The sequence below is a fragment of the Mauremys reevesii genome, linkage group 23, assembly GCF_016161935.1.
Source record: "Mauremys reevesii isolate NIE-2019 linkage group 23, ASM1616193v1, whole genome shotgun sequence".
NCBI classification, from domain to species: domain Eukaryota; kingdom Metazoa; phylum Chordata; order Testudines; family Geoemydidae; genus Mauremys; species Mauremys reevesii.
In genome coordinates, this window is record NC_052645.1 from 3927220 (window position 1) to 3938295 (window position 11076).

Here is an 11076-nt window from a genome sequence, read left to right on the forward strand (position 1 = left end):
GTATCTCTGCACCCTGAGCCCAGGGCACCCACTCGCTCTGCCCCACACATCGAATCTGGCCCTGCTGCAAAGTGACCTCTAAGAACCAGCAACCTCCAGGACAGCAGGTTTGGCCTCTGAGCAGGGAATGTGTCCCCCATGCTCCTTTTAGGCCACTAGGTGCTCTGGAAACAGGAGGGCTCTGAGTGTAACTTATAGCATACATGACCCTCCAGGGGATGTAGCTCAGTGGTAGAGCACATGCTTTGGCTTTGCATGTATGAGGTCCTGGGTTCAATCCCCAGCATCTCCAAGTTCTTTTCACCCTGCTGCTTTGCTCATGCCCAGAGGGGATGTGGCCCAGCAGTCTCCCTGCAGGAGTTTCAATCCTGTTCAGTGATGGATAAGTGCCAATTGCATGGAAGGTGGAGGGGGGGTTTCTGCTCCTAAGTCTCCTCTGTACGTTTAAGATTCCCATCAGTTGTGTTGCCTGGGACAAGAGTAGATGAGAAGGAGAATCCTCCAGCACTGGAGGAAAGGTCCCATCTGCACAGACTGAGAGGCAAAGACTAGACTTATTTCTAGTCTGGGCCCAATCTTTTCACCTGGTATAGTCCTTGTTCCAGCTCAGGTGGTAGCTGGGGATGTCTCATGACTGCAGCCATGTTTGTTCAGTTCCACCCTCTTATAGAGCTTTGGTACAAGGCAGGAATTTTTTGTCTCTCTCCTGGGGAAAAGCCCCAGGTTTAAGATGGATTCCTGTACCAGGTGACATGGTCACATGTCCCGTGAGACCCCCAAGCCTTCATTCTTCCTGGCCTGACTCAGGGATGGTGCAGGACAGAGCCATCTCCAGTCAATTGTCCTGGTTAATGGGAGCCATCAAGAGTCCAAACCACTGTTAATGGCTCTCACTTTGCATCATTACAACAGGACCTCAGAGCTATAGTTCATATTTCTAGTTTCAGATCCAAGAATGATCGGTTCATACAAATAGGATGAACACACATCGTAGATTATAACCTTTGTAATGATACCTTACAAGAGACCTTTTGCATGAAGCATAGTCCAGTCACTTTATATTCACACTCATTAGCATATTTTCATAAAATCCTATGGAGTGCAACGTCACAGCAGGGAAAGGGTTTTACTGCGGCACCTGGGAGCAGTTGAGTTTCATGTTCAGGCTGTGGTATGAGTTCGTCCAGGTTTCTCGTAAGCACACAGGGACCTTGGCGGGTGCTCGATACAGGAATGGCCCCGACACGATAAAGTGATGGGGTTTGCATTTTCCTTTTTTATTTCTGTATTTCCAATGACATTTCTGTTTGTGATTTCGTTTTGCTTTGTATAACTGTGTTTTCTCCTGGATTTGATATTTAATGAAAAAAACAATAAGGCCTCAGGGCACCGGATGGAGGAGCAGGCTGGGGCTAGGACTGCTAAGAGAGCGAAAGTAGCAGGTTTTCCATAGTTTCCTGCCCTCATTTTTCTTGACTAGTTTCTCTTCTGCATGAAATTTGCCACTTTTCAAATGTGAGCCTGGCTAGCTCAGTTGACAGAACATCAGACTTTTAATCTGAGGGTCCAGGGTTCAAGTCCCTGGTCAGGCAAAGAAATGCTTTCTTCCTGTAACTTCCCCAAAGGGTTTTAGAAGGACTCTCCTTGACTTTAGTTTTTCCTCTTCAGGACATGGCCTTTCCTAGGAAGGGCCCTTTACTGCCTGGGACTCAAGGTGCTATTGCCTCACCTGTCCACTGGCCTCACAGTCTGGAGGAAGAAAGGCCTCTGGGCCTGCAGCAAAGTGCTGGGTGCTGACTTTTTGAACAAATGCAGGGCTGGCCAGAGAGGCATGTTCCCACTGAATCCTTCCTGCCAGAAAAAATTGTCCCCACAGACAGGGGCGGCTCCAGGCCCCAGCACGCCAAGTGCGTGCTTGGGACAGCAAGCCACGGGGGGTGCTCTGCCGGTCGCCACGAGGTGGCAGGCAGGCTGCCTTCAGCGGCATGCCCGCGAAGGGTCCGCTGGTCCTGTGACCGGCGGACCTCCCGCAGGCAAGCCGCCGAAGGCAACCTGTCTGCCGTGCTTGGGGCGGCAAAATGCCTAGAGCCGCCCCTGCCCACAGAGTCCTCCCTGCTGGAAGTCTACAGTAATCAACAGGTGCTCTGCTGGTCCCATGGTGTAAGGGCCAGCACTCAGGACTTTGAATCCTGCAATCTGAGTTGAAGTCTCAGTAGAATCTGAAAACAATTCCTGTGCCACAAACCCTGCTGGGTCTTCCAAGGCTCTGTCTTGCTTTCTCAAAGGCCATGAAAGCCACTACACTACACATTTTTAGCACCTACAAAGGATAAATTCAACAAAACTCCACTTCTATTTCCTCAATATCTGCATCATGAAGGGCAGCATCTCCAATACAATAAGAGTAGCTAGGAAAGATCTTCTGTAGGGCCTGGGTTACAAAGGCTTTGGAACCAAATACATGGGCATTGTGCCTAGTTCAAAATCACTTACCATGGAATTCTCTCCCCAGATCATCTGGGACAATATTGACTTAAACAATTGAACTACACTGTGATCATATGCACTTCCTTCAGTTAGTTGGGGTTTCGCTGTTATTCACCATTTCTGAGTAGAGATTTTAAATCACTGCTGTTTCTTTGTTAGCCTGTCCAGGAAATTGGAGAGTTCTCTAATGCTGACAGAACTGCACTTCAACCTTTCTCCATGACATCATGCAGGGATGGGGAAAAAGCAAAGCTGAAGTGAGAAATGATGACTTTAGCAAATAGTCATTTGTCTTAAATTCTCCAATAAATCTGCGCTACATCCTATCAAACTGAACTAATATCCAATTGAGTGACCAAACAGCCTTCAGGAAAGATAGAAACCCACATCGCAGAGAGATAGAATACACGGCAATGAAAGTGTGAAGTGAAATTCCAGAGCAGGTTACATCTGATTATTCAGAATCAGGACAAGAGATTTTCCCATCACATTCTCCTCTGATCCATTCAAACATACTTCACTCAGCACTGTCTCAATAGTCAGCAGGGGCGCTCTAGACCCCAGCGCCGCTCCCAGAAGCGGCTGGCTCGGTTGAGCTCCCCTGTGTCTTGGGCTCCATTTGAGCTCCATGGTCCAGGCTCATGCTGTGGACCTGCCACAGGCATGCGGCAGGAGCTCACCGTGGGAAGGGGCAGCCTACTCTCTAGAGCCGCCCCTGATAGTCAGTTATGTTATTTACAAATTTTTAGTATCCGAGCATTGCTATAATTTGGGACAAACCACTCACCTTGCCAGAAGTGGCTTTACCAATAGATGGAACCTGGGATTTAAACTCCCAATGATCACACTGTGTTTGGGATCCATTTGAATTCCCTTCCAGGTCTCTGACACTTTCATCTCCAGTCAGAGCGACACTGAGATAAGATTAAAGAAGTCAAAGCATCATCTCCAAGCACAGACAGCTGAGAACTGTTCCTCACAGGACACTTTGAGAAGTGGATGGATAGAATGTGATTATGATAATCTCTGCATGGCTCAGACAAAAGGTAACAGTTCTGCAGTGATGGGGAAGGAGGGAATCTCTGAGTTTCCCCATCTCCTTCCAGTGTCACAGAGGCTGAAATTACACTTTTTTTCCCTGCCCCTTCATTTAACTATAATTTGAAAAATTCCCATTATATCTGCTCTTCAGGACAACCCAGAGCAACGTGAAAACAAGAGGCAATGATACAATCTGTATCACTGGTGACTAACAATAATTTCGAAATAGGAGGAATAGTATAAATGTGATGCTCCCTGGTTCCTGATAGGAAGGGCACACTTGAATTACTCATGGGATAATGGAGTTGATAGAAAGGACAAATGGGTCCACCTCAAAACAGGGCAAACTGCAAAAGGCAAAAATGGGCCACTCATCTGGTCAAACTGAGGGATAACCATGCTGCAAACAGTTCAAACAGCTTTAAAAGTTACTATGTGGGAATCAGGAAAATTATTAAAGAAAAAAAAGGTATTGATAGCCCTAGAGGTGTTTATGTTGTTGATCTCCCTTGCAGATTCTCTGATGACTAACATGGGCTAAGTGCCCACAGAAGGTTTTCCCACACTCACTACATTTATAGGGTCTCCCACTGGTGTGGATTCTCTGATGTCTAATAAGGTGTGAAGTGAGACTGAAGGTTTTCCCACACTCACTGCATTCATAGGGCCTCTTCTGTGTGTGGATTCTCTGATGTTGAGAAAAGGCTGAGCTGTCAGTGAAGCATTGTCCGCACTCACTGCATTCACAGGGCCTCCCCCTCTGTGGATTCTCTGATGGGTAAGAAGGTTTGAGCTGCGACTGAAGGTTTTCCCACACTCACTGCATTTATAGGGTCTCTCACCGGTGTGGATTCTCTGATGTCTAATAAGGTGTGAACTGCGATTGAAGGTTTTCCCACACTCACTGCATTTATAGGGTCTCCCACCAGTGTGGATTCTCTGATGTCTAATAAGGTGTGAACTGCGATTGAAGGTTTTCCCACACTCACTGCATTCATAGGGCCTCTCCCCTGTGTGGATTCTCTGATGTTGAGAAAAGGCTGAGCTGACAGTGAAGCATTTTCCGCACTCACTGCATTCATAGGGCCTCTCCCCTGTGTGGATTCTCTGATGGGTAAGAAGGTTTGAGCTGCAATTGAAGGTTTTCCCACACTCACTGCATTCATAGGGCCTCTCCCCTGTGTGGATTCTCTGATGGGTAAGAAGGTTTGAGCTGTGACTGAAGGTTTTCCCACACTTACTGCATTTATAGGGTCTCCCACCGGTGTGGATTCTCTGATGTCTAATAAGGTGTGAATTGTGACTGAAGGTTTTCCACACTCACTGCATTCATAGGGCCTCTCCCCTGTGTGGATTCTCTGATGTTGAGAAAAGGCTGAGCTGTCAGTGAAGCATTTTCCACACTCACTGCATTCATAGGGCCTCTCCCCTGTGTGGATTCTCTGATGGGTAACAAGGTTTGAGCTGCAATTGAAGGTTTTCCCACACTCACTGCATTCATAGGGCCTCTCCCCTGTGTGGATTCTCTGATGGGTAAGAAGGTTTGAGCTGTGAATGAAGGTTTTCCCACACTTACTGCATTTATAGGGTCTCCCACCGGTGTGGATTCTCTGATGTCTAATAAGGTGTGAACTGTGACTGAAGGTTTTCCCACACTCACTGCATTCATAGGGCCTCTCCCCTGTGTGGATTCTCTGATGTTGAGAAAAGGCTGAGCTGCTAGTGAAGCATTTTCCACACTCACTGCATTCATAGGGCCTCTCCCCTGTGTGGATTCTCTGATGGGTAAGAAGGTTTGAGCTGCAATTGAAGGTTTTCCCACACTCACTGCATTCATAGGGCCTCTCCCCTGTGTGGATTCTCTGATGTTGATAAAGGCCTGAGCTGCTAGTGAAGCTTTTCCCACACTCACTGCAATCATAGGGTCTCTCCCCTGTGTGGATTCTCTGATGTCTAATAAGGTGTGAACTGCAACTGAAGGTTTTCCCGCACTCACTGCATTCATAGGGCCTCTCCCCTGTGTGGATTCTCTCATGTTTAGAAAGGCCTGAACTGCGACTGAAGCTTTTCCCACACTCACTGCATTCATAGGGCCTCTCCTGTGTGTGGATTCTCTGATGAGTAAGAAGGTTTGAGCTGCGATTGAATTTTTCCCCACACTCACTGCATTCATAGGGCCTCTCCCCTATGTGGATTCTCTGATGTTGAGAAAGGGCTGAGCTGCTAGGGAAGCATTTTCCACACTCAGTGCTTTCATAGGGCCTCTTCCCCGTGTGGATTCTGTGATGCTTTATAAGGATGGAGTAATCACATACGTTTTCCCCAAACTCACTGCATGTATTTTTTCTCTTTCTGCTGAGGATTTCCTGTTGTGTTGTGGTTTCCTTGAGGTCCTTCTGAGTTTCCTGACAGGAAATACATTTACCCACTTTCTCCTCTGGCTGGTTTCCCTGCTCTCCTTCTGGTCTGTGCTGAATGTCATGGGATTTTTCCTGCTTACGACTCCAGGACACATTCCTTTTCGATTTTTGTGATAATGCTCTGTGTTTATCCACTTGCTCAACATTTTCTGGAGAATTCTGCTCCTCTTTCTCACATACCCTTGCGTCACCTGCTGTGATAGAGACAGAAACCTCAAACAGGGATGGAAAGGGGAAGGCCAAACCAATACAAGTACTGGAGAGAGGTCAAATAAAAATCAGGAACTGAACTCCCCAAGTTCTTCCCCAAACAGGAGAGAGGAGGATCAATTCAGGATTCACATCCCATCCAATTCACAGGGGAAGGGGAGGAAGTTACTGCCTGGTGTCTGCTAGTGTCTACAGGAAGCCATAAGCTATATTTACCCTAAGGATAGGACCCCTGCTAGGGACAATATTGAACTGAGAGACCTTCCAAGGGCATTGTAGGGCATCCCAGATGTTTCCTTCAGGCACTTACAGATTCTGAGTTGGTTTAATATTTCCTCACCTGTGCAGGGAGCTCTCAGGATCTCTCTTTCCTCTGAACCCTGGAGGTCTGGGACCCATGGCTCTTCCCCTTGTTCCAGCTGGGAGATCACATCAGGTTGGGAAATTGGAAACCCTGCTCAGATGAAAGAAAACAAAGGAGGTCACTTGATTTCATAACTTTGTCATAAAAAACATTCTATTAATTTAACTTCAGTGCTCAGTGTGGGTGTGCCTGGGGCAGTCCACACTGAAAATGCCAGGTCAGGGCAGGATGAAAAAGGGAGAGCAGATGCTCCCAAAACTGGTGGTTAACACTGAAGTTAAACTCAATGACCAGTCACAAACTGTGCTTCTGATCCCACACACGGGTGATCGAGAAGTTGAAAAAAGAAATCACATGGCCCCCTTTATTGCATTCCAGTTCTCCGACTCCCAATCAGCACCTAGGTCCAGTACTGTGAGAGGTTATTTAAAATTCTGCTCATATACAAAATGTTTTCTGACCCTAAAAGGTCAGCCACATTACAAGATCACTACAGGTTTGGATCTTACCCAAAAGACCACACTGCCAGCCAATCCTTTAGCATGGAAAGACAAGACACGACACAAAAAACGTTGTTAAATGGGAAAGTAGTGAGATGCAGTCAGAAATCTATACATCATGTTCTTAGCAGTATTGTTGAGCTGCTGGCTTGAAAGTCCGTCTGGAACACATTCACAGCTTGGATGGGTCATTCAGTCCTTTGTTCAAGGCTTCAATTTGTAGAGAAGTTGCTCCAGAGGTAGAAAGAGGGATTGAAGACAAAATGGAGATGATGCAGCTGCCCTTTATATTCCTTTTGCCATGTGGCTTGTACTTCCTGTGTCCCAAACACAAGCTTCACAGCACATGGCATGGAAAAGCCTCGGAGGTCTCAGCACACAGACATACCCCTGCATGTCTTGCTGACTCAATAGGTTTATGCCCTTGATCAGGGATGGGCAAATTATGGCCCACGGTCCACATCCAGCCGACAGGACCATCCTGCCCAGTGCCTGAGCTCCTGGCTGGGGAGACTAGCCCCTCCCCCATAGCCACGCCACCGCGCGGGTAGTGCGCTCCTGCGGGGCGGGGCTGTGCGCTCCTGCTGGGCAGTGTGTCTGGCTCTGCATGGTCCACATGGCTGCCAGACACGCTGCTGTGAGCAGCATGGTAAGGAGGTCGGGGGTTAGATAAGGGGTAGGGAGTCCTGGGGGGCAGTTCGGGGACAGTTGGATGGGGTGGAGGTTCGGGGATGGGGGGTTGGATAGGTGTGGGAGTCCCAGGGGTCTGTCAGTGGGCAGGGTGGTGGATAGAGGTCAGGGCAGTCAGGGGACAGGTAGCAGCGGGGTTGGATAGGGGGTGGGGTCCTGGGAGAGGGGGTCTCTGGAGGGGGCGCTCAGGGGACAAGGAGCAGTTTCACAATTCCATACAGTGTCACACTTGGTAAAGCAGTGAATTCCCAGGACCAGTCCTTGAAGATGCTGAACACTCGGCGTGATGTATTGAAATACCCACTTATCTGCTGGGAACACACACAGACAGACACTGTGTCAGTCTGTCCCTATGTTCACTCTTCTAGAAAATTATGATCAATTTTGTACACAGAATGGCATTTTGAAAACACAATCTACTGAATATTATCCTGTTAAAATGTGTAGCAACACTATGTAAAATTATGAGATTTTACTGTATGATATTACTGAAAGTTATAATTCCGGGGAAGATCAGTTTCTCGGAGACAGCAAGTTAAACAGCTGGTCAAACAGCCATTCTGCGGCAGGGGGAAGGTGTGAAGACATTTACATTCCATCACAGGGACACTTGAAGCTCATATGTACAACGGACAGCCTGGCACCATGACTCAGCTGAGAACTGAAGTTGTTTCTAGTACAAAGGACTGAATTATAAAAAGAGGTGAGAAAAATGCTTGAGACTCTCTCTCTCCCCTTCCCCTCTGCTCATGACAACTCCTGCAGAGCTGAACGTGGGCGGCAGGGGCGGGTTAGGGGAGTCCTGGCTGAAAGGAAAACCAGCCTGTCTCAGCAGATGGAGAGAGAACATTTGCTTTCAATCCGTTTCAGCTTGTTAACTTAGATCGGGGTGGGCAAACTTTTTAGCCAGAGGGCCACATTGGGCTTCCAAAATTGTATGGAGGGCCGGGTAGGGAAGGCTGTGCCTCCCCAAACAGCCTGATCCCGCCCCTTATCCGACCCGACCCACTTCCTGTCCCGACTGCCTCCTTCAGAACTGCCGACCCATCCAAACCCCCTGCTCCTTGTCCTCTGATCACCTGCTCCAGAGACCCCCACCACCACTAACCACCACCCCAGGACTCCCTGGGATCCACCCCCATCTAAGCTTCCTGGTCCTTGTCCTCCCAACCCCCTCCACCCTAACTACCACCCCAGAACCCCACCCAACCCCTCCTGTCCCCTGACTGCCCTGACCCATATCCACATCCCTGCCCCTGACGGACCCAGGGACTCCTACGCCTATCCAACCCCATTCCCCATCCCTGACCAGCCGCCCAACTGCCCCTGCTCCCTGTCCCTTGACTGTCCCCAGGACTCCATGCCCTTATCCAACCCCCAGCCATGGCCCTTACCACAGCCATGCGGCCCACCAGAGCTAGACACGAGGTCCCTCAGGAGCGTGCAGACCAGCCCCCTTACCATGCCGCTCAGAGCAGTAGGAGCTCGCAGCCCCACCGCTGCAGCACTGCCCAGGAGGTGGGCCCAGAGCACTGGTGGCGCGGCATGTTGAGTCTGCAGGGGACAGCGGGGGCAAGGGGACAGCAGGGGAGGAGCCTCCGGCCAGGAGCTCAGGGGCCGGGCAGGCTGGGCCCGCGGGCCGGATGTGGCCTGCGGGCTGTAGTTTGCCCACCCCTGACTTACACGTTAGTTTGTAAAAAGAACAGGAGTACTTGTGGCACCTTAGAGACTAACACATTTATTTGTGTTTTAACTGCATTTCTTTTGTAAACAATTCTGAGTTTTATGCCTCGTTACCTGTAGTCACTTAAAATCTTTTTTTTTGGTAATTAACAATCTTCTTTTATTGTTTTATCCAACTAGCGTGTTTGGATTAAAGTGTGTTGGAAACTGCATTGTAGTGGGGTGGACCCCTGCTCCTGCCCTGAAGGGTTAAAAACAGCCCTGGGAGGGGGCTGTGGCTGGAGAAAGCAGCTTTTAGGCTGGGCTGATTGGGGGAAGTGGCTGCAGCTGGGGCCACGCCCCAAACAGACTCAGCTGGCCCTATAAAGGCAGAGAAGCCAGGGACAGATAGAGTCTCTCTCTGTTGTAGAGGAGATGGGCCTGGCTGCAGGGAGCTGGACACAGGGTACCTGAGCGAAGCAGGGCTGGGGAAAGGCAGAGGAGCTGGGAGCTCCAGCCTGGAAAGCCCCAGGCTGCGGCCTAGCAGAAGGAAATAGGTACTGGGGGTTGCAGAGGGCAGCCCAGCGGTAGGCAAGGCAGCAGGTCCAAGCCCTCCTTGCCAGTGATGAGTGGCTGATACTGCAGCCTGCCCCAGGGTGTGGGGCTAGATGATGACTGGCCTTATACTGAGCCGAGGTGGGAATAGAGGGTGGGAGTTCCTGGGGAGGAGACCCTAAGACTGAGGGTTACTGCCAGAGGGCAGCACCCCAGGTAAAAGGGCACCAGGTCCAGGGAGGGACATGGGGGCCAGAGGACAGGCGGATCACCGGCCTGCAGAGGTGCGCGGAGCTGGAATGAGCTAATTCCCAGAAGTCACCAGCAGGAGGTGCCTCAGGGGTGAGTCCACTCATCTACATGGGATAACAAGGCTGGTGCATGTCATTTCCGCTGATGAAATGACAGACGTGATATGAGCTTGCCTTGTTCAGTGGTGTGCTGGACAGGGAAAGATGCACATTTCTGGGGGAAGTCTGGGAACAGAGACTTTTCTGGGGTTTTCCTGTGCTGCACTGTAACTCCTGAGTCGCTGACTAGCAGCACTCAATACTGTGTAGCTGGGAGTGAGTTACATGCTGGAGACTGTGTGTTACCTGCCCAGGAGCGGCTGCTCTCACAGTAAAACAGTGTAAAAGTCACCCCAGCCTGGGAACTGAGGAACACAGCTGTTCAACACTCCAGATTGCACTGTGGTTAATGTCACAGATACTCAATTTCAAAGAGGCTCCCAAAACACAGAGAAAGTAAATCCATGTCCCAGAAATCCAAGACTCCAGAGAGAGGGCAAGTCTCCCTGCCACTGCTTCTTGCTGACGGAGAGGTCCAGAGACAATGAGAGAGTCCTGGGGAGGCTGGGGACAGTAACCATGGGCTGGTGGGGTTCAGTGGAGAAAGGGAACAGGAAGGGCAGGGATAGTACTGAATGCAGGATCTCAGCAGTACTAGATGTCAGGATAGCACATAGTGCAGCCCATTGGAAAACATAATCCCAACTAGACATACAAAATGATGAGGTCTAAATTAGCTGTTTCCACTCAAGAGAGAGATCTTGGAGTCATGGATAGTTCTCTGAAAACATCCACTTAATGTGCAGCGGCAGTCAAAAAGCGAATGGAATGCTGGGAATCATTAAGCAAGGGATAGA

At 49.5% G+C, this 11076-nt stretch overlaps 1 non-coding gene across 1 annotated transcript; it reads left to right on the top strand.

The window, feature by feature from the left end:
- Positions 1 to 214: 214 nt before the first annotated feature.
- TRNAP-UGG lies at positions 215 to 292 on the top strand. Its single transcript is given in 2 exon segments — positions 215 to 250; positions 257 to 292. It is a non-coding gene; the product is annotated as a tRNA-Pro (tRNA).
- The last annotated feature ends 10784 nt before the right edge of the window (positions 293 to 11076 follow it).